Source organism: Rhinoderma darwinii (genome assembly GCF_050947455.1).
Source record: "Rhinoderma darwinii isolate aRhiDar2 chromosome 2 unlocalized genomic scaffold, aRhiDar2.hap1 SUPER_2_unloc_7, whole genome shotgun sequence".
NCBI lineage: Eukaryota > Metazoa > Chordata > Amphibia > Anura > Rhinodermatidae > Rhinoderma > Rhinoderma darwinii.
In genome coordinates, this window is record NW_027461731.1 from 1 (window position 1) to 20,711 (window position 20,711).

General features: G+C 46.6%; 13 non-coding genes and 1 pseudogene across 13 annotated transcripts; all 14 read left to right on the forward strand.

Annotated features, from left to right (window-relative positions):
• Positions 1-363: 363 nt before the first annotated feature.
• Positions 364-554, forward strand: LOC142682032 (U2 spliceosomal RNA). The gene has a single exon (XR_012853845.1). It is a non-coding gene; the product is annotated as a U2 spliceosomal RNA (small nuclear RNA).
• Positions 555-1,815: 1,261 nt separating this feature from the next.
• LOC142682015 (U2 spliceosomal RNA) lies at positions 1,816-2,006 on the forward strand. Its single transcript, XR_012853829.1, has one exon. It is a non-coding gene; the product is annotated as a U2 spliceosomal RNA (small nuclear RNA).
• A 1,124-nt stretch (positions 2,007-3,130) lies between these two features.
• On the forward strand, positions 3,131-3,321 carry LOC142682044 (U2 spliceosomal RNA). The gene has a single exon (XR_012853856.1). It is a non-coding gene; the product is annotated as a U2 spliceosomal RNA (small nuclear RNA).
• A 1,118-nt stretch (positions 3,322-4,439) lies between these two features.
• LOC142682056 (U2 spliceosomal RNA) lies at positions 4,440-4,630 on the forward strand. The gene has a single exon (XR_012853866.1). It is a non-coding gene; the product is annotated as a U2 spliceosomal RNA (small nuclear RNA).
• Positions 4,631-5,765: 1,135 nt separating this feature from the next.
• LOC142682006 (U2 spliceosomal RNA) lies at positions 5,766-5,956 on the forward strand. Its single transcript, XR_012853821.1, has one exon. It is a non-coding gene; the product is annotated as a U2 spliceosomal RNA (small nuclear RNA).
• Positions 5,957-7,084: 1,128 nt separating this feature from the next.
• LOC142682068 (U2 spliceosomal RNA) lies at positions 7,085-7,275 on the forward strand. Its single transcript, XR_012853876.1, has one exon. It is a non-coding gene; the product is annotated as a U2 spliceosomal RNA (small nuclear RNA).
• A 1,122-nt stretch (positions 7,276-8,397) lies between these two features.
• On the forward strand, positions 8,398-8,588 carry LOC142682038 (U2 spliceosomal RNA). Its single transcript, XR_012853850.1, has one exon. It is a non-coding gene; the product is annotated as a U2 spliceosomal RNA (small nuclear RNA).
• A 1,131-nt stretch (positions 8,589-9,719) lies between these two features.
• Positions 9,720-9,910, forward strand: LOC142682040 (U2 spliceosomal RNA). Its single transcript, XR_012853852.1, has one exon. It is a non-coding gene; the product is annotated as a U2 spliceosomal RNA (small nuclear RNA).
• Positions 9,911-11,035: 1,125 nt separating this feature from the next.
• Positions 11,036-11,226, forward strand: LOC142682008 (U2 spliceosomal RNA). Its single transcript, XR_012853823.1, has one exon. It is a non-coding gene; the product is annotated as a U2 spliceosomal RNA (small nuclear RNA).
• Positions 11,227-12,347: 1,121 nt separating this feature from the next.
• LOC142682041 (U2 spliceosomal RNA) lies at positions 12,348-12,538 on the forward strand. Its single transcript, XR_012853853.1, has one exon. It is a non-coding gene; the product is annotated as a U2 spliceosomal RNA (small nuclear RNA).
• A 1,125-nt stretch (positions 12,539-13,663) lies between these two features.
• Positions 13,664-13,854, forward strand: LOC142682020 (U2 spliceosomal RNA). The gene has a single exon (XR_012853834.1). It is a non-coding gene; the product is annotated as a U2 spliceosomal RNA (small nuclear RNA).
• A 1,132-nt stretch (positions 13,855-14,986) lies between these two features.
• Positions 14,987-15,177, forward strand: LOC142682082 (U2 spliceosomal RNA). The gene has a single exon (XR_012853886.1). It is a non-coding gene; the product is annotated as a U2 spliceosomal RNA (small nuclear RNA).
• Positions 15,178-16,309: 1,132 nt separating this feature from the next.
• On the forward strand, positions 16,310-16,500 carry LOC142682094 (U2 spliceosomal RNA). Its single transcript, XR_012853892.1, has one exon. It is a non-coding gene; the product is annotated as a U2 spliceosomal RNA (small nuclear RNA).
• A 1,127-nt stretch (positions 16,501-17,627) lies between these two features.
• Positions 17,628-17,805, forward strand: LOC142682126 (U2 spliceosomal RNA; annotated as a pseudogene).
• The last annotated feature ends 2,906 nt before the right edge of the window (positions 17,806-20,711 follow it).

A 20,711-nucleotide genomic window follows, 5' to 3' on the forward strand; every position in this document is an offset into this window, starting at 1 on the left:
GGCAGCACTGGACTGGATTAAAGCTGATACAAGGTGTGAAAGGAGAAGGGGTGGCAGTGGGCATGCACTTACTGCTGCTGCTGCTGCTGCTGCCAGTGTTTGCACGGCAGGAGGGCATTTGGGCGTTGCCAGGAAGGCGTTTTTATGTCGATTCCTCCTCTTTCAGCACTGCATTGTGGTGCAAGCAAAAGAAGCAAATCCTGTCTTGCTTCCTCTCCGGCCTTTATTCACCTCCCGCTTAGTAGCTGTGAGTGTGTGTGAGCCTGCAGGGCCCCATGGAATTGCCTAGGAGTAGGCTGAATCGCTGCAAGGGGTGAACAGCAGTATTGGGCAGGCTCGGTCAACGCGCGGCCCGTTCGGGTTATCGCTTCTCGGCCTTTTGGCTAAGATCAAGTGTAGTATCTGTTCTTATCAGTTTAATATCTGATACGTCCCCTATCTGGGGACCATATATTAAATGGATTTTTAGAACAGGGAGATGGAAATAGAGCTTGCTCTGTCCACTCCACGCATTGACCTGGTATTGCAGTATTTCCAGGACCGGTGCACCCTTTCCTTATGTGTTTACTAAAATCAGATTCCAAAAGTGCTTTTTGTGTTTGCCATTGTTTTTGTCTTTCGGATGGGATCTCCCCTTTTAATCCCATTATTTCAACACCTGTTGGACAATGCATTTGTACAGTCATGTGTGATAATGAGCTAATTTATTAAATGCAATTAATTAATACATTGCCACCTCTTGTTTTGTGTCGTCTGTGTTTCTGTGTTTCCGGCATTTCACATTGGAACAGCTCATTCACCTTCCTTGTCTTCTCTCCGCCCTCACTCCTAGGTAGGTTAAAGAGCTGCACCTGAGCCAGCCACTAATTGATGCAGCACCATAGTCAAATAGTGGAGTGGAGTAGGGGAACAGCAAACAGCCATTAAAGCAGCCAGCCCGCCCGCCCGCCCGTCACAATGGACCTACCTGTGTACACTAGATGGATGTGATGGAATGTACTGTGGTCCCTACATTTCAAGAAGAAGTAAGAATTGCAGTTGCAACAAACCCTTGCTTGCCTACAAAGAGAGCAGCAATTTGGATTTGTTACTATGTTACCTGGAAGAATAACAAACTGTGCAAGGATGGAGGTTGTAGGAGCAAGGAGAACAAGTTGTCTGTAAAGTTGGTGGATGCCTATTTTCCATTTTGCAGTCCCTTGTCTCCCTCTTGTGGCCTCCTGGAGGCAACTAGCTGTGCAAAAAAAAAGACAGCCTGGGGGCCGGCTTTTGCAGTGTTGCCCTCTCAGGCAACACTGAGTGACTGACTGAGCCGCACCGTCTTATATAAAGTTCAGACGGAACTTTGCACGTGTCATAGTGGAGACCTCAGGAGCCAGAGCCAGCTTTCTGACATCATAATGGGGCCTCAGAGATAAAAGCCTGGGCCCAGGCAGTGTTGGTCAGTGCTGCTCAGCAGGCAGCACTGGACTGGATTAAAGCTGATACAAGGTGTGAAAGGAGAAGGGGTGGCAGTGGGCATGCACTTACTGCTACTGCTGCTGCCAGTGTTTGCACGGCAGGAGGGCATTTGGGCGTTGACAGGAAGGCGTTTTTATGTCGATTCCTCCTCTTTCAGCACTGCATTGTGGTGCAAGCAAAAGAAGCAAATCCTGTCTTGCTTCCTCTCCGGCCTTTATTCACCTCCCGCTTAGTAGCTGTGAGTGTGTGTGAGCCTGCAGGGCCCCATGGAATTGCCTAGGAGTAGGCTGAATCGCTGCAAGGGGTGAACAGCAGTATTGGGCAGGCTCGGTCAACGCGCGGCCCGTTCGGGTTATCGCTTCTCGGCCTTTTGGCTAAGATCAAGTGTAGTATCTGTTCTTATCAGTTTAATATCTGATACGTCCCCTATCTGGGGACCATATATTAAATGGATTTTTAGAACAGGGAGATGGAAATAGAGCTTGCTCTGTCCACTCCACGCATTGACCTGGTATTGCAGTATTTCCAGGACCGGTGCGCCCTTTCCTTATGTGTTTACTAAAATCAGATTCCAAAAGTGCTTTTTGTGTTTGCCATTGTTTTTGTCTTTCGGATGGGATCTCCCCTTTTAATCCCATTATTTCAACACCTGTTGGACAATGCATTTGTACAGTCATGTGTGATAATGAGCTAATTTATTAAATGCAATTAATTAATACATTGCCACCTCTTGTTTTGTGTCGTCTGTGTTTCTGTGTTTCCGGCATTTCACATTGGAACAGCTCATTCACCTTCCTTGTCTTCTCTCCGCCCTCCCTCCTAGGTAGGTTAAAGAGCTGCACCTGAGCCAGCCACTGATTGATGCAGCACCATAGTCAAATAGTGGAGTGGAGTAGGGGAACAGCAAACAGCCATTAAAGCAGCCAGCCCGCCCGCCCGCCCGTCACAATGGACCTACCTGTGTACACTAGATGGATGTGATGGAATGTACTGTGGTCCCTACATTTCAAGAAGAAGTAAGAATTGCAGTTGCAACAAACCCTTGCTTGCCTACAAAGAGAGCAGCAATTTGGATTTGTTACTATGTTACCTGGAAGAATAACAAACTGTGCAAGGATGGAGGTTGTAGGAGCAAGGAGAACAAGTTGTCTGTAAAGTTGGTGGATGCCTATTTTCCATTTTGCAGTCCCTTGTCTCCCTCTTGTGGCCTCCTGGAGGCAACTAGCTGTGCAAAAAAAAGACAGCCTGGGGGCCGGCTGTTGCAGTGTTGCCCTCTCAGGCAACACTGAGTGACTGACTGAGCCGCACCGTCTTATATAAAGTTCAGACGGAACTTTGCACGTGTCATAGTGGAGACCTCAGGAGCCAGAGCCAGCTTTCTGACATCATAATGGGGCCTCAGAGATAAAAGCCTGGGCCCAGGCAGTGTTGGTCAGTGCTGCTCAGCAGGCAGCACTGGACTGGATTAAAGCTGATACAAGGTGTGAAAGGAGAAGGGGTGGCAGTGGGCATGCACTTACTGCTGCTGCTGCTGCTGCTGCTGCCAGTGTTTGCACGGCAGGAGGGCATTTGGGCGTTGCCAGGAAGGCGTTTTTATGTCGATTCCTCCTCTTTCAGCACTGCATTGTGGTGCAAGCAAAAGAAGCAAAACGCGCGGCACGTTCGGGTTATCGCTTCTCGGCCTTTTGGCTAAGATCAAGTGTAGTATCTGTTCTTATCAGTTTAATATCTGATACGTCCCCTATCTGGGGACCATATATTAAATGGATTTTTAGAACAGGGAGATGGAAATAGAGCTTGCTCTGTCCACTCCACGCATTGACCTGGTATTGCAGTATTTCCAGGACCGGTGCACCCTTTCCTTATGTGTTTACTAAAATCAGATTCCAAAAGTGCTTTTTGTGTTTGCCATTGTTTTTGTCTTTCGGATGGGATCTCCCCTTTTAATCCCATTATTTCAACACCTGTTGGACTATGCATTTGTACAGTCATGTGTGATAATGAGCTAATTTATTAAATGCAATTAATTAATACATTGCCACCTCTTGTTTTGTGTCGTCTGTGTTTCTGTGTTTCCGGCATTTCACATTGGAACAGCTCATTCACCTTCCTTGTCTTCTCTCCGCCCTCCCTCCTAGGTAGGTTAAAGAGCTGCACCTGAGCCAGCCACTGATTGATGCAGCACCATAGTCAAATAGTGGAGTGGAGTAGGGGAACAGCAAACAGCCATTAAAGCAGCCAGCCCGCCCGCCCGCCCGTCACAATGGACCTACCTGTGTACACTAGATGGATGTGATGGAATGTACTGTGGTCCCTACATTTCAAGAAGAAGTAAGAATTGCAGTTGCAACAAACCCTTGCTTGCCTACAAAGAGAGCAGCAATTTGGATTTGTTACTATGTTACCTGGAAGAATAACAAACTGTGCAAGGATGGAGGTTGTAGGAGCAAGGAGAACAAGTTGTCTGTAAAGTTGGTGGATGCCTATTTTCCATTTTGCAGTCCCTTGTCTCCCTCTTGTGGCCTCCTGGAGGCAACTAGCTGTGCAAAAAAAAGACAGCCTGGGGGCCGGCTGTTGCAGTGTTGCCCTCTCAGGCAACACTGAGTGACTGACTGAGCCGCACCGTCTTATATAAAGTTCAGACGGAACTTTGCACGTGTCATAGTGGAGACCTCAGGAGCCAGAGCCAGCTTTCTGACATCATAATGGGGCCTCAGAGATAAAAGCCTGGGCCCAGGCAGTGTTGGTCAGTGCTGCTCAGCAGGCAGCACTGGACTGGATTAAAGCTGATACAAGGTGTGAAAGGAGAAGGGGTGGCAGTGGGCATGCACTTACTGCTGCTGCTGCTGCTGCCAGTGTTTGCACAGCAGGAGGGCATTTGGGCGTTGCCAGGAAGGCGTTTTTATGTCGATTCCTCCTCTTTCAGCACTGCATTGTGGTGCAAGCAAAAGAAGCAAAACGCGCGGCACGTTCGGGTTATCGCTTCTCGGCCTTTTGGCTAAGATCAAGTGTAGTATCTGTTCTTATCAGTTTAATATCTGATACGTCCCCTATCTGGGGACCATATATTAAATGGATTTTTAGAACAGGGAGATGGAAATAGAGCTTGCTCTGTCCACTCCACGCATTGACCTGGTATTGCAGTATTTCCAGGACCGGTGCACCCTTTCCTTATGTGTTTACTAAAATCAGATTCCAAAAGTGCTTTTTGTGTTTGCCATTGTTTTTGTCTTTCGGATGGGATCTCCCCTTTTAATCCCATTATTTCAACACCTGTTGGACAATGCATTTGTACAGTCATGTGTGATAATGAGCTAATTTATTAAATGCAATTAATTAATACATTGCCACCTCTTGTTTTGTGTCGTCTGTGTTTCTGTGTTTCCGGCATTTCACATTGGAACAGCTCATTCACCTTCCTTGTCTTCTCTCCGCCCTCCCTCCTAGGTAGGTTAAAGAGCTGCACCTGAGCCAGCCACTGATTGATGCAGCACCATAGTCAAATAGTGGAGTGGAGTAGGGGAACAGCAAACAGCCATTAAAGCAGCCAGCCCGCCCGCCCGCCCGCCCGCCCGTCACAATGGACCTACCTGTGTACACTAGATGGATGTGATGGAATGTACTGTGGTCCCTACATTTCAAGAAGAAGTAAGAATTGCAGTTGCAACAAACCCTTGCTTGCCTACAAAGAGAGCAGCAATTTGGATTTGTTACTATGTTACCTGGAAGAATAACAAACTGTGCAAGGATGGAGGTTGTAGGAGCAAGGAGAACAAGTTGTCTGTAAAGTTGGTGGATGCCTATTTTCCATTTTGCAGTCCCTTGTCTCCCTCTTGTGGCCTCCTGGAGGCAACTAGCTGTGCAAAAAAAAGACAGCCTGGGGGCCGGCTGTTGCAGTGTTGCCCTCTCAGGCAACACTGAGTGACTGACTGAGCCGCACCGTCTTATATAAAGTTCAGACGGAACTTTGCACGTGTCATAGTGGAGACCTCAGGAGCCAGAGCCAGCTTTCTGACATCATAATGGGGCCTCAGAGATAAAAGCCTGGGCCCAGGCAGTGTTGGTCAGTGCTGCTCAGCAGGCAGCACTGGACTGGATTAAAGCTGATACAAGGTGTGAAAGGAGAAGGGGTGGCAGTGGGCATGCACTTACTGCTGCTGCTGCTGCTGCTGCTGCTGCCAGTGTTTGCACGGCAGGAGAGCATTTGGGCGTTGCCAGGAAGGCGTTTTTATGTCGATTCCTCCTCTTTCAGCACTGCATTGTGGTGCAAGCAAAAGAAGCAAAACGCGCGACACGTTCGGGTTATCGCTTCTCGGCCTTTTGGCTAAGATCAAGTGTAGTATCTGTTCTTATCAGTTTAATATCTGATACGTCCCCTATCTGGGGACCATATATTAAATGGATTTTTAGAACAGGGAGATGGAAATAGAGCTTGCTCTGTCCACTCCACGCATTGACCTGGTATTGCAGTATTTCCAGGACCGATGCACCCTTTCCTTATGTGTTTACTAAAATCAGATTCCAAAAGTGCTTTTTGTGTTTGCCATTGTTTTTGTCTTTCGGATGGGATCTCCCCTTTTAATCCCATTATTTCAACACCTGTTGGACAATGCATTTGTACAGTCATGTGTGATAATGAGCTAATTTATTAAATGCAATTAATTAATACATTGCCACCTCTTGTTTTGTGTCGTCTGTGTTTCTGTGTTTCCGGCATTTCACATTGGAACAGCTCATTCACCTTCCTTGTCTTCTCTCCGCCCTCCCTCCTAGGTAGGTTAAAGAGCTGCACCTGAGCCAGCCACTGATTGATGCAGCACCATAGTCAAATAGTGGAGTGGAGTAGGGGAACAGCAAACAGCCATTAAAGCAGCCAGCCCGCCCGCCCGCCCGCCCGTCACAATGGACCTACCTGTGTACACTAGATGGATGTGATGGAATGTACTGTGGTCCCTACATTTCAAGAAGAAGTAAGAATTGCAGTTGCAACAAACCCTTGCTTGCCTACAAAGAGAGCAGCAATTTGGATTTGTTACTATGTTACCTGGAAGAATAACAAACTGTGCAAGGATGGAGGTTGTAGGAGCAAGGAGAACAAGTTGTCTGTAAAGTTGGTGGATGCCTATTTTCCATTTTGCAGTCCCTTGTCTCCCTCTTGTGGCCTCCTGGAGGCAACTAGCTGTGCAAAAAAAAGACAGCCTGGGGGCCGGCTGTTGCAGTGTTGCCCTCTCAGGCAACACTGAGTGACTGACTGAGCCGCACCGTCTTATATAAAGTTCAGACGGAACTTTGCACGTGTCATAGTGGAGACCTCAGGAGCCAGAGACAGCTTTCTGACATCATAATGGGGCCTCAGAGATAAAAGCCTGGGCCCAGGCAGTGTTGGTCAGTGCTGCTCAGCAGGCAGCACTGGACTGGATTAAAGCTGATACAAGGTGTGAAAGGAGAAGGGGTGGCAGTGGGCATGCACTTACTGCTGCTGCTGCTGCTGCTGCTGCCAGTGTTTGCACGGCAGGAGGGCATTTGGGCGTTGCCAGGAATGCGTTTTTATGTCGATTCCTCCTCTTTCAGAACTGCATTGTGGTGCAAGCAAAAGAAGCAAAACGCGCGGCACGTTCGGGTTATCGCTTCTCGGCCTTTTGGCTAAGATCAAGTGTAGTATCTGTTCTTATCAGTTTAATATCTGATACGTCCCCTATCTGGGGACCATATATTAAATGGATTTTTAGAACAGGGAGATGGAAATAGAGCTTGCTCTGTCCACTCCACGCATTGACCTGGTATTGCAGTATTTCCAGGACCGGTGCACCCTTTCCTTATGTGTTTACTAAAATCAGATTCCAAAAGTGCTTTTTGTGTTTGCCATTGTTTTTGTCTTTCGGATGGGATCTCCCCTTTTAATCCCATTATTTCAACACCTGTTGGACAATGCATTTGTACAGTCATGTGTGATAATGAGCTAATTTATTAAATGCAATTAATTAATACATTGCCACCTCTTGTTTTGTGTCGTCTGTGTTTCTGTGTTTCCGGCATTTCACATTGGAACAGCTCATTCACCTTCCTTGTCTTCTCTCCGCCCTCCCTCCTAGGTAGGTTAAAGAGCTGCACCTGAGCCAGCCACTGATTGATGCAGCACCATAGTCAAATAGTGGAGTGGAGTAGGGGAACAGCAAACAGCCATTAAAGCAGCCAGCCCGCCCGCCCGCCCGCCCGTCACAATGGACCTACCTGTGTACACTAGATGGATGTGATGGAATGTACTGTGGTCCCTACATTTCAAGAAGAAGTAAGAATTGCAGTTGCAACAAACCCTTGCTTGCCTACAAAGAGAGCAGCAATTTGGATTTGTTACTATGTTACCTGGAAGAATAACAAACTGTGCAAGGATGGAGGTTGTAGGAGCAAGGAGAACAAGTTGTCTGTAAAGTTGGTGGATGCCTATTTTCCATTTTGCAGTCCCTTGTCTCCCTCTTGTGGCCTCCTGGAGGCAACTAGCTGTGCAAAAAAAAGACAGCCTGGGGGCTGGCTGTTGCAGTGTTGCCCTCTCAGGCAACACTGAGTGACTGACTGAGCCGCACCGTCTTATATAAAGTTCAGACGGAACTTTGCACGTGTCATAGTGGAGACCTCAGGAGCCAGAGCCAGCTTTCTGACATCATAATGGGGCCTCAGAGATAAAAGCCTGGGCCCAGGCAGTGTTGGTCAGTGCTGCTCAGCAGGCAGCACTGGACTGGATTAAAGCTGATACAAGGTGTGAAAGGAGAAGGGGTGGCAGTGGGCATGCACTTACTGCTGCTGCTGCTGCTGCCAGTGTTTGCACGGCAGGAGGGCATTTGGGCGTTGCCAGGAAGGCGTTTTTATGTCGATTCCTCCTCTTTCAGCACTGCATTGTGGTGCAAGCAAAAGAAGCAAAACGCGCGGCACGTTCGGGTTATCGCTTCTCGGCCTTTTGGCTAAGATCAAGTGTAGTATCTGTTCTTATCAGTTTAATATCTGAAACGTCCCCTATCTGGGGACCATATATTAAATGGATTTTTAGAACAGGGAGATGGAAATAGAGCTTGCTCTGTCCACTCCACGCATTGACCTGGTATTGCAGTATTTCCAGGACCGGTGCACCCTTTCCTTATGTGTTTACTAAAATCAGATTCCAAAAGTGCTTTTTGTGTTTGCCATTGTTTTTGTCCTTCGGATGGGATCTCCCCTTTTAATCCCATTATTTCAACACCTGTTGGACAATGCATTTGTACAGTCATGTGTGATAATGAGCTAATTTATTAAATGCAATTAATTAATACATTGCCACCTCTTGTTTTGTGTCGTCTGTGTTTCTGTGTTTCCGGCATTTCACATTGGAACAGCTCATTCACCTTCCTTGTCTTCTCTCCGCCCTCCCTCCTTGGTAGGTTAAAGAGCTGCACCTGAGCCAGCCACTGATAGATGCAGCACCATAGTCAAATAGTGGAGTGGAGTAGGGGAACAGCAAACAGCCATTAAAGCAGCCAGCCCGCCCGCCCGCCCGCCCGCCACAATGGACCTACCTGTGTACACTAGATGGATGTGATGGAATGTACTGTGGTCCCTACATTTCAAGAAGAAGTAAGAATTGCAGTTGCAACAAACCCTTGCTTGCCTACAAAGAGAGCAGTAATTTGGATTTGTTACTATGTTACCTGGAAGAATAACAAACTGTGCAAGGATGGAGGTTGTAGGAGCAAGGAGAACAAGTTGTCTGTAAAGTTGGTGGATGCCTATTTTCCATTTTGCAGTCCCTTGTCTCCCTCTTGTGGCCTCCTGGAGGCAACTAGCTGTGCAAAAAAAAGACAGCCTGGGGGCCGGCTGTTGCAGTGTTGCCCTCTCAGGCAACACTGAGTGACTGACTGAGCCGCACCGTCTTATATAAAGTTCAGACGGAACTTTGCACGTGTCATAGTGGAGACCTCAGGAGCCAGAGCCAGCTTTCTGACATCATAATGGGGCCTCAGAGATAAAAGCCTGGGCCCAGGCAGTGTTGGTCAGTGCTGCTCAGCAGGCAGCACTGGACTGGATTAAAGCTGATACAAGGTGTGAAAGGAGAAGGGGTGGCAGTGGGCATGCACTTACTGCTGCTGCTGCTGCTGCTGCTCCTGCCAGTGTTTGCACGGCAGGAGGGCATTTGGGCGTTGCCAGGAAGGCGTTTTTATGTCGATTCCTCCTCTTTCAGCACTGCATTGTGGTGCAAGCAAAAGAAGCAAAACGCGCGGCACGTTCGGGTTATCGCTTCTCGGCCTTTTGGCTAAGATCAAGTGTAGTATCTGTTCTTATCAGTTTAATATCTGATACGTCCCCTATCTGGGTACCATATATTAAATGGATTTTTAGAACAGGGAGATGGAAATAGAGCTTGCTCTGTCCACTCCACGCATTGACCTGGTATTGCAGTATTTCCAGGACCGGTGCACACTTTCCTTATGTGTTTACTAAAATCAGATTCCAAAAGTGCTTTTTGTGTTTGCCATTGTTTTTGTCTTTCGGGTGGGATCTCCCCTTTTAATCCCATTATTTCAACACCTGTTGGACAATGCATTTGTACAGTCATGTGTGATAATGAGCTAATTTATTAAATGCAATTAATTAATACATTGCCACCTCTTGTTTTGTGTCGTCTGTGTTTCTGTGTTTCCGGCATTTCACATTGGAACAGCTCATTCACCTTCCTTGTCTTCTCTCCGCCCTCCCTCCTAGGTAGGTTAAAGAGCTGCACCTGAGCCAGCCACTGATTGATGCAGCACCATAGTCAAATAGTGGAGTGGAGTAGGGGAACAGCAAACAGCCATTAAAGCAGCCAGCCCGCCCGCCCGCCCGCCCGTCACAATGGACCTACCTGTGTACACTAGATGGATGTGATGGAATGTACTGTGGTCCCTACATTTCAAGAAGAAGTAAGAATTGCAGTTGCAACAAACCCTTGCTTGCCTACAAAGAGAGCAGCAATTTGGATTTGTTACTATGTTACCTGGAAGAATAACAAACTGTGCAAGGATGGAGGTTGTAGGAGCAAGGAGAACAAGTTGTCTGTAAAGTTGGTGGATGCCTATTTTCCATTTTGCAGTCCCTTGTCTCCCTCTTGTGGCCTCCTGGAGGCAACTAGCTGTGCAAAAAAAAGACAGCCTGGGGGCCGGCTGTTGCAGTGTTGCCCTCTCAGGCAACACTGAGTGACTGACTGAGCCGCACCGTCTTATATAAAGTTCAGACGGAACTTTGCACGTGTCATAGTGGAGACCTCAGGAGCCAGAGCCAGCTTTCTGACATCATAATGGGGCCTCAGAGATAAAAGCCTGGGCCCAGGCAGTGTTGGTCAGTACTGCTCAGCAGGCAGCACTGGACTGGATTAAAGCTGATACAAGGTGTGAAAGGAGAAGGGGTGGCAGTGGGCATGCACTTACTGCTGCTGCTGCTGCTGCTGCCAGTGTTTGCACAGCAGGAGGGCATTTGGGCGTTGCCAGGAAGGCGTTTTTATGTTGATTCCTCCTCTTTCAGCACTGCATTGTGGTGCAAGCAAAAGAAGCAAAACGCGCGGCACGTTCGGGTTATCGCTTCTCGGCCTTTTGGCTAAGATCAAGTGTAGTATCTGTTCTTATCAGTTTAATATCTGATACGTCCCCTATCTGGGGACCATATATTAAATGGATTTTTAGAACAAGGAGATGGAAATAGAGCTTGCTCTGTCCACTCCACGCATTGACCTGGTATTGCAGTATTTCCAGGACCGGTGCACCCTTTCCTTATGTGTTTACTAAAATCAGATTCCAAAAGTGCTTTTTGTGTTTGCCATTGTTTTTGTCTTTCGGATGGGATCTCCCCTTTTAATCCCATTATTTCAACACCTGTTGGACAATGCATTTGTACAGTCATGTGTGATAATGAGCTAATTTATTAAATGCAATTAATTAATACATTGCCACCTCTTGTTTTGTGTCGTCTGTGTTTCTGTGTTTCCGGCATTTCACATTGGAACAGCTCATTCACCTTCCTTGTCTTCTCTCCGCCCTCCCTCCTAGGTAGGTTAAAGAGCTGCACCTGAGCCAGCCACTGATTGATGCAGCACCATAGTCAAATAGTGGAGTGGAGTAGGGGAACAGCAAACAGCCATTAAAGCAGCCAGCCCGCCCGCCCGCCCGTCACAATGGACCTACCTGTGTACACTAGATGGATGTGATGGAATGTACTGTGGTCCCTACATTTCAAGAAGAAGTAAGAATTGCAGTTGCAACAAACCCTTGCTTGCCTACAAAGAGAGCAGCAATTTGGATTTGTTACTATGTTACCTGGAAGAATAACAAACTGTGCAAGGATGGAGGTTGTAGGAGCAAGGAGAACAAGTTGTCTGTAAAGTTGGTGGATGCCTATTTTCCATTTTGCAGTCCCTTGTCTCCCTCTTGTGGCCTCCTGGAGGCAACTAGCTGTGCAAAAAAAAGACAGCCTGGGGGCCGGCTGTTGCAGTGTTGCCCTCTCAGGCAACACTGAGTGACTGACTGAGCCGCACCGTCTTATATAAAGTTCAGACGGAACTTTGCACGTGTCATAGTGGAGACCTCAGGAGCCAGAGCCAGCTTTCTGACATCATAATGGGGCCTCAGAGATAAAAGCCTGGGCCCAGGCAGTGTTGGTCAGTGCTGCTCAGCAGGCAGCACTGGACTTGATTAAAGCTGATACAAGGTGTGAAAGGAGAAGGGGTGGCAGTGGGCATGCACTTACTGCTGCTGCTGCTGCTGCTGCCAGTGTTTGCACGGCAGGAGGGTATTTGGGCGTTGCCAGGAAAGCGTTTTTATGTCGATTCCTCCTCTTTCAGCACTGCATTGTGGTGCAAGCAAAAGAAGCAAAACGCGCGGCACGTTCGGGTTATCGCTTCTCGGCCTTTTGGCTAAGATCAAGTGTAGTATCTGTTCTTATCAGTTTAATATCTGATACGTCCCCTATCTGGGTACCATATATTAAATGGATTTTTAGAACAGGGAGATGGAAATAGAGCTTGCTCTGTCCACTCCACGCATTGACCTGGTATTGCAGTATTTCCAGGACCGGTGCACACTTTCCTTATGTGTTTACTAAAATCAGATTCCAAAAGTGCTTTTTGTGTTTGCCATTGTTTTTGTCTTTCGGGTGGGATCTCCCCTTTTAATCCCATTATTTCAACACCTGTTGGACAATGCATTTGTACAGTCATGTGTGATAATGAGCTAATTTATTAAATGCAATTAATTAATACATTGCCACCTCTTGTTTTGTGTCGTCTGTGTTTCTGTGTTTCCGGCATTTCACATTGGAACAGCTCATTCACCTTCCTTGTCTTCTCTCCGCCCTCCCTCCTAGGTAGGTTAAAGAGCTGCACCTGAGCCAGCCACTGATTGATGCAGCACCATAGTCAAATAGTGGAGTGGAGTAGGGGAACAGCAAACAGCCATTAAAGCAGCCAGCCCGCCCGCCCGCCCGCACGTCACAATGGACCTACCTGTGTACACTAGATGGATGTGATGGAATGTACTGTGGTCCCTACATTTCAAGAAGAAGTAAGAATTGCAGTTGCAACAAACCCTTGCTTGCCTACAAAGAGAGCAGCAATTTGGATTTGTTACTATGTTACCTGGAAGAATAACAAACTGTGCAAGGATGGAGGTTGTAGGAGCAAGGAGAACAAGTTGTCTGTAAAGTTGGTGGATGCCTATTTTCCATTTTGCAGTCCCTTGTCTCCCTCTTGTGGCCTCCTGGAGGCAACTAGCTGTGCAAAAAAAAGACAGCCTGGGGGCCGGCTGTTGCAGTGTTGCCCTCTCAGGCAACACTGAGTGACTGACTGAGCCGCACCGTCTTATATAAAGTTCAGACGGAACTTTGCACGTGTCATAGTGGAGACCTCAGGAGCCAGAGCCAGCTTTCTGACATCATAATGGGGCCTCAGAGATAAAAGCCTGGGCCCAGGCAGTGTTGGTCAGTACTGCTCAGCAGGCAGCACTGGACTGGATTAAAGCTGATACAAGGTGTGAAAGGAGAAGGGGTGGCAGTGGGCATGCACTTACTGCTGCTGCTGCTGCTGCTGCCAGTGTTTGCACAGCAGGAGGGCATTTGGGCGTTGCCAGGAAGGCGTTTTTATGTTGATTCCTCCTCTTTCAGCACTGCATTGTGGTGCAAGCAAAAGAAGCAAAACGCGCGGCACGTTCGGGTTATCGCTTCTCGGCCTTTTGGCTAAGATCAAGTGTAGTATCTGTTCTTATCAGTTTAATATCTGATACGTCCCCTATCTGGGGACCATATATTAAATGGATTTTTAGAACAAGGAGATGGAAATAGAGCTTGCTCTGTCCACTCCACGCATTGACCTGGTATTGCAGTATTTCCAGGACCGGTGCACCCTTTCCTTATGTGTTTACTAAAATCAGATTCCAAAAGTGCTTTTTGTGTTTGCCATTGTTTTTGTCTTTCGGATGGGATCTCCCCTTTTAATCCCATTATTTCAACACCTGTTGGACAATGCATTTGTACAGTCATGTGTGATAATGAGCTAATTTATTAAATGCAATTAATTAATACATTGCCACCTCTTGTTTTGTGTCGTCTGTGTTTCTGTGTTTCCGGCATTTCACATTGGAACAGCTCATTCACCTTCCTTGTCTTCTCTCCGCCCTCCCTCCTAGGTAGGTTAAAGAGCTGCACCTGAGCCAGCCACTGATTGATGCAGCACCATAGTCAAATAGTGGAGTGGAGTAGGGGAACAGCAAACAGCCATTAAAGCAGCCAGCCCGCCCGCCCGCCCGCCCGCCCGTCACAATGGACCTACCTGTGTACACTAGATGGATGTGATGGAATGTACTGTGGTCCCTACATTTCAAGAAGAAGTAAGAATTGCAGTTGCAACAAACCCTTGCTTGCCTACAAAGAGAGCAGCAATTTGGATGTGTTACTATGTTACCTGGAAGAATAACAAACTGTGCAAGGATGGAGGTTGTAGGAGCAAGGAGAACAAGTTGTCTGTAAAGTTGGTGGATGCCTATTTTCCATTTTGCAGTCCCTTGTCTCCCTCTTGTGGCCTCCTGGAGGCAACTAGCTGTGCAAAAAAAAGACAGCCTGGGGGCCGGCTGTTGCAGTGTTGCCCTCTCAGGCAACACTGAGTGACTGACTGAGCCGCACCGTCTTATATAAAGTTCAGACGGAACTTTGCACGTGTCATAGTGGAGACCTCAGGAGCCAGAGCCAGCTTTCTGACATCATAATGGGGCCTCAGAGATAAAAGCCTGGGCCCAGGCAGTGTTGGTCAGTGCTGCTCAGCAGGCCGCACTGGACTGGATTAAAGCTGATACAAGGTGTGAAAGGAGAAGGGGTGGCAGTGGGCATGCACTTACTGCCGCTGCTGCTGCTGCTGCTGCCAGTGTTTGCACGGCAGGAGGGCATTTGGGCGTTGCCAGGAAGGCGTTTTTATGTCGATTCCTCCTCTTTCAGCACTGCATTGTGGTGCAAGCAAAAGAAGCAAAACGCGCGGCACGTTCGGGTTATCGCTTCTCGGCCTTTTGGCTAAGATCAAGTGTAGTATCTGTTCTTATCAGTTTAATATCTGATACGTCCCCTATCTGGGGACCATATATTAAATGGATTTTTAGAACAGGGAGATGGAAATAGAGCTTGCTCTGTCCACTCCACGCATTGACCTGGTATTGCAGTATTTCCAGGACCGGTGCACCCTTTCCTTATGTGTTTACTAAAATCAGATTCCAAAAGTGCTTTTTGTGTTTGCCATTGTTTTTGTCTTTCGGATGGGATCTCCCCTTTTAATCCCATTATTTCAACACCTGTTGGACAATGCATTTGTACAGTCATGTGTGATAATGAGCTAATTTATTAAATGCAATTAATTAATACATTGTCACCTCTTGTTTTGTGAAGTCTGTGTTTCTGTGTTTCCAGCATTTCACATTGGAACACCTCATTCACCTTCCTTGTCTTCTCTCCGCCCTCCCTCCTAGGTAGGTTAAAGAGCTGCACCTGAGCCAGCCACTGATTGATGCAGCACCATAGTCAAATAGTGGAGTGGAGTAGGGGAACAGCAAACAGCCATTAAAGCAGCCAGCCCGCCCGCCCGCCCGCCCGCCCGTCACAATGGACCTACCTGTGTACACTAGATGGATGTGATGGAATGTACTGTGGTCCCTACATTTCAAGAAGAAGTAAGAATTGCAGTTGCAACAAACCCTTGCTTGCCTACAAAGAGAGCAGCAATTTGGATTTGTTACTATGTTACCTGGAAGAATAACAAACTGTGCAAGGATGGAGGTTGTAGGAGCAAGGAGAACAAGTTGTCTGTAAAGTTGGTGGATGCCTATTTTCCATTTTGCAGTCCCTTGTCTCCCTCTGGTGGCCTCCTGGAGGCAACTAGCTGTGCAAAAAAAAGACAGCCTGGGGGCCGGCTGTTGCAGTGTTGCCCTCTCAGGCAACACTGAGTGACTGACTGAGCCGCACCGTCTTATATAAAGTTCAGACGGAACTTTGCACGTGTCATAGTGGAGACCTCAGGAGCCAGAGCCAGCTTTCTGACATCATAATGGGGCCTCAGAGATAAAAGCCTGGGCCCAGGCAGTGTTGGTCAGTGCTGCTCAGCAGGCCGCACTGGACTGGATTAAAGCTGATACAAGGTGTGAAAGGAGAAGGGGTGGCAGTGGGCATGCACTTACTGCTGCTGCTGCTGCTGCTGCTGCCAGTGTTTGCACGGCAGGAGGGCATTTGGGCGTTGCCAGGAAGGCGTTTTTATGTCGATTCCTCCTCTTTCAGCACTGCATTGTGGTGCAAGCAAAAGAAGCAAAACGCGCGGCACGTTCGGGTTATCGCTTCTCGGCCTTTTGGCTAAGATCAAGTGTAGTATCTGTTCTTATCAGTTTAATATCTGATACGTCCCCTATCTGGGGACCATATATTAAATGGATTTTTAGAACAGGGAGATGGAAATAGAGCTTGCTCTGTCCACTCCACGCATTGACCTGGTATTGCAGTATTTCCAGGACCGGTGCACCCTTTCCTTATGTGTTTACTAAAATCAGATTCCAAAAGTGCTTTTTGTGTTTGCCATTGTTTTTGTCTTTCGGATGGGATCTCCCCTTTTAATCCCATTATTTCAACACCTGTTGGACAATGCATTTGTACAGTCATGTGTGATAATGAGCTAATTTATTAAATGCAATTAATTAATACATTGTCACCTCTTGTTTTGTGAAGTCTGTGTTTCTGTGTTTCCAGCATTTCACATTGGAACACCTCATTCACCTTCCTTGTCTTCTCTCCGCCCTCCCTCCTAGGTAGGTTAAAGAGCTGCACCTGAGCCAGCCACTGATTGATGCAGCACCATAGTCAAATAGTGGAGTGGAGTAGGGGAACAGCAAACAGCCATTAAAGCAGCCAGCCCGCCCGCCCGCCCGTCACAATGGACCTACCTGTGTACACTAGATGGATGTGATGGAATGTACTGTGGTCCCTACATTTCAAGAAGAAGTAAGAATTGCAGTTGCAACAAACCCTTGCTTGCCTACAAAGAGAGCAGCAATTTGGATTTGTTACTATGTTACCTGGAAGAATAACAAACTGTGCAAGGATGGAGGTTGTAGGAGCAAGGAGAACAAGTTGTCTGTAAAGTTGGTGGATGCCTATTTTCCATTTTGCAGTCCCTTGTCTCCCTCTTGTGGCCTCCTGGAGGCAACTAGCTGTGCAAAAAAAAGACAGCCTGGGGGCCGGCTGTTGCAGTGTTGCCCTCTCAGGCAACACTGAGTGACTGACTGAGCCGCACCGTCTTATATAAAGTTCAGACGGAACTTTGCACGTGTCATAGTGGAGACCTCAGGAGCCAGAGCCAGCTTTCTGACATCATAATGGGGCCTCAGAGATAAAAGCCTGGGCCCAGGCAGTGTTGGTCAGTGCTGCTCAGCAGGCAGCACTGGACTGGATTAAAGCTGATAAAAGGTGTGAAAGGAGAAGGGGTGGCAGTGGGCATGCACTTACTGCTGCTGCTGCTGCTGCTGCTGCTGCCAGTGTTTGCACGGCAGGAGGGCATTTGGGCGTTGCCAGGAAGGCGTTTTTATGTAGATTCCTCCTCTTTCAGCACTGCATTGTGGTGCAAGCAAAAGAAGCAAAACGCGCGGCACGTTCGGGTTATCGCTTCTCGGCCTTTTGGCTAAGATCAAGTGTAGTATCTGTTCTTTTTTTTTTTTTTTTTTTTAAATTTTAAATTTTTATTAATTTTTCAGAAATACAGAATAAAGAAATAGGAACAACAGGAAAAAAAATATATAAATCAGACCTTATCCACATTAGGCTCACGCAGGAACCTCCAAACCCATAAGACACTTATGGTAATAGCATATATTGGACCACATGTCCCATGACATTATATAAACAGATGAATGTAAAGTGACCCAACAACCCCATGTCTCCTCCGTTAGACAGCTATGCAAACAAAGAGTTACCACAATACCACTGAAATTACTTATACAATAATTCATATCTTACATTAAATGAACATATGATAATACCCTTGGCATGAGACTAGTAACCTAATTTAAGGACTCTAAGTATTTGTGCCTTGTCCCATTTCTCAAGTGACCTTTGAAATAAGAGGGAGCAAATGGGCTCCTTGTGCAGAGGTGGACAGATATCTGATCCATGGTTCCCATAATGTAAGGACGTGGGGAAGTCTATGAGATCTCAGAGCATACATGCGTTCCATGGTATAGGAAACATTAACCTGGTTGATCAATTCCGAAATGGAGTATTGATTGGGTAATTTCCAGTATTTAGCTAAAAGTAAACGTGTCGCTATAATAATATGGCTGGACACCATTTGAGAGAAGCTTGGGATATTGTGCATGTTGAGAAAACATAAGGCCAGTGCCGGATCCGGTGTAACCATACAGGACGAAATTTGAGAAATGATATCAAATACCTGTCCCCAGAACGCATAGACTTCCGGACATTGCCACCACATGTGAAAGTACGACCCTTTGCAACCACACCCCTTCCAACAAACCTCCGGGTAAGAGTTATCAGATTTCGCAAAATTTAAAGGTGTTAAGTACCAGCGTAACAACAGTTTTTGGGAAGCTTCCCAATGTTTAACCCCCTTAGAAATGTTTTTGGTCCATGCGAAGGCTTTCTGCCATTCCATCAGAGAAAAGGAAGAGTTAAAATCTTCCTCCCATTTAGCGCAATAAGAAGGTATGTTGGGAAGGAGGTGCTCACACATATTTCCATAAAATTTCGAGATACCCTGTTTCCTATTTTCAGGGTCAAAATATTGCTGGCGGGCCATGGAGGGGAATACTGAAGCACTGACGTCTAAAGATGTAAATAAGTGTCTTATACATAAATATTTGTAGAAGTCTCTATTGGAGATACCATAAGTCTTTACTAATTCTGTAAAGGCTAGTAATGTGCGGCCATTAAATAACAAGTGGATATGAGAGATCCCTGAATTTATCCAGCTATCCAACGATATCTCAGGTAAAAAGGTAAGTAAATATCGTAAGGGCAAATTTTTAAGTGAAGTGAGGGCCAAGGGAGGAAGCCTGTTGGCGTAATTTTTCCATATTTTCAGAGAGGTCGCAACAGTGGGGGACACGCAATTATAAGTATTTGGAGAAGAATGTGAACCAACCCCTAGCAATGAAATAAGCGGTCGACCTACCATTACCTGTTCAATATGTATCCACCTCTTTGAGGGGAGACGTGCACACCAATACTTTAGTTGGTCTAGTGAGACTGCCCAATAATACTTTTGGACATCTGGCATTCCCATACCTCCAGTGTCGAAATAGTGTATGCATCCTTACTCTAGGCTTTTTGTGCGCCCATATGAAATTATTAAGTATTCTTTGGAGACTCCTCACAAAAGAACTAGGAAGAGGGATTGTCAGTGCACGTAACTTGTACAAAATAATCGGCAAAACCATCATTTTAATGATTGCTATTTTCCCCGCCCAGGAAGTACAAACTCCGCTATATGTAGATAGCAGTTGGGGAATACTGGTTAAGAGAGGAGCAAAATTATGTTTGAATAGGAGATTCGTTGAGTTAGTGAGTTGTATACCCAGGTACGAAATTTTTAATGAGTTCCATTGGAAAGGGAAGGAGTTACGGATTTTATTCCTAACTTGCTCCGATATTCCCACCTCTAACAAATGCGATTTACTAGCATTAATTTTGTAGTAAGCCACTTTCCCAAATGAATCTAAGGTGTGTTGCACTTCCGATAGGGACATTAAAGGATTAGAGAGTGTGAGGATGACATCATCGGCATATAACCCTATCTTATGTTGAAGGGAGCCAATCGTAATACCAGTGATGGCTGGGTTCTGCCTAATAGACATAGCTAGAGGTTCCATAACCATTGCAAAGATCAGGGGTGATAACGGGCACCCCTGACGTGTGCCATTGGAAATAGAAAATGATGCAGACATAAACCCAGAGGCCAATACTCTAGCTGACGGATTTGAGTACAGTGCCATAATAGCGAATTTTATCCACCCATCAAATCCAAATTTGCTCAAAACAGCCTCCAGGTAACCCCAATGGACCCGATCGAATGCCTTCTCCGCATCCAAAGCAAGAAGCACGGAAGGCACTCGACGGGTCTTCGCCCAATGAACCAGATTTATCAGCCTTCTGGTGCCATCCGGTGCCTGCCTTCCGGCTATAAATCCCACCTGGTCTTCATGTATCAATTCAGGAAGTAATGTATCTAACCGACCAGCCAATATTTTAGCATAAATTTTAACATCAGTATTCAAAAGAGATATTGGGCGAAAGTTAGCAGGAGAGTCAGGCGTTTTCCCAGGTTTCGGCAAAGTAACTACTGTGGCAGCAAGCATTTCTTGCGGAAAGGACCCCAACCCTGCAGCTTCAGTAAACACTTTAACTAAGTATGGAGCTAGAGTCGTGTCATATCTTTTATAGTACTGATTAGTAAACCCATCTGGGCCTGGGGCTTTGCCTGGCTTTAACCCCTTAAGGACGCAGCCTAGTTTTGGCCTTAAGGCTCAGAGCCCATTTTTCAAATCTGACATATTTCACTTTATGTGGTAATAACGTCGGAATGCTTAAACCTACACAAGCGATTCTGAGATTGTTTTCTCGTGACACATTGGGCTTCATGTTCGTGGTAAAATTTGGTCGATATATTCAGTGTTTATTGGTGAAAAATTGCAAAATGTAGAGAAAATTTTGAAAAAATTGCATTTTTC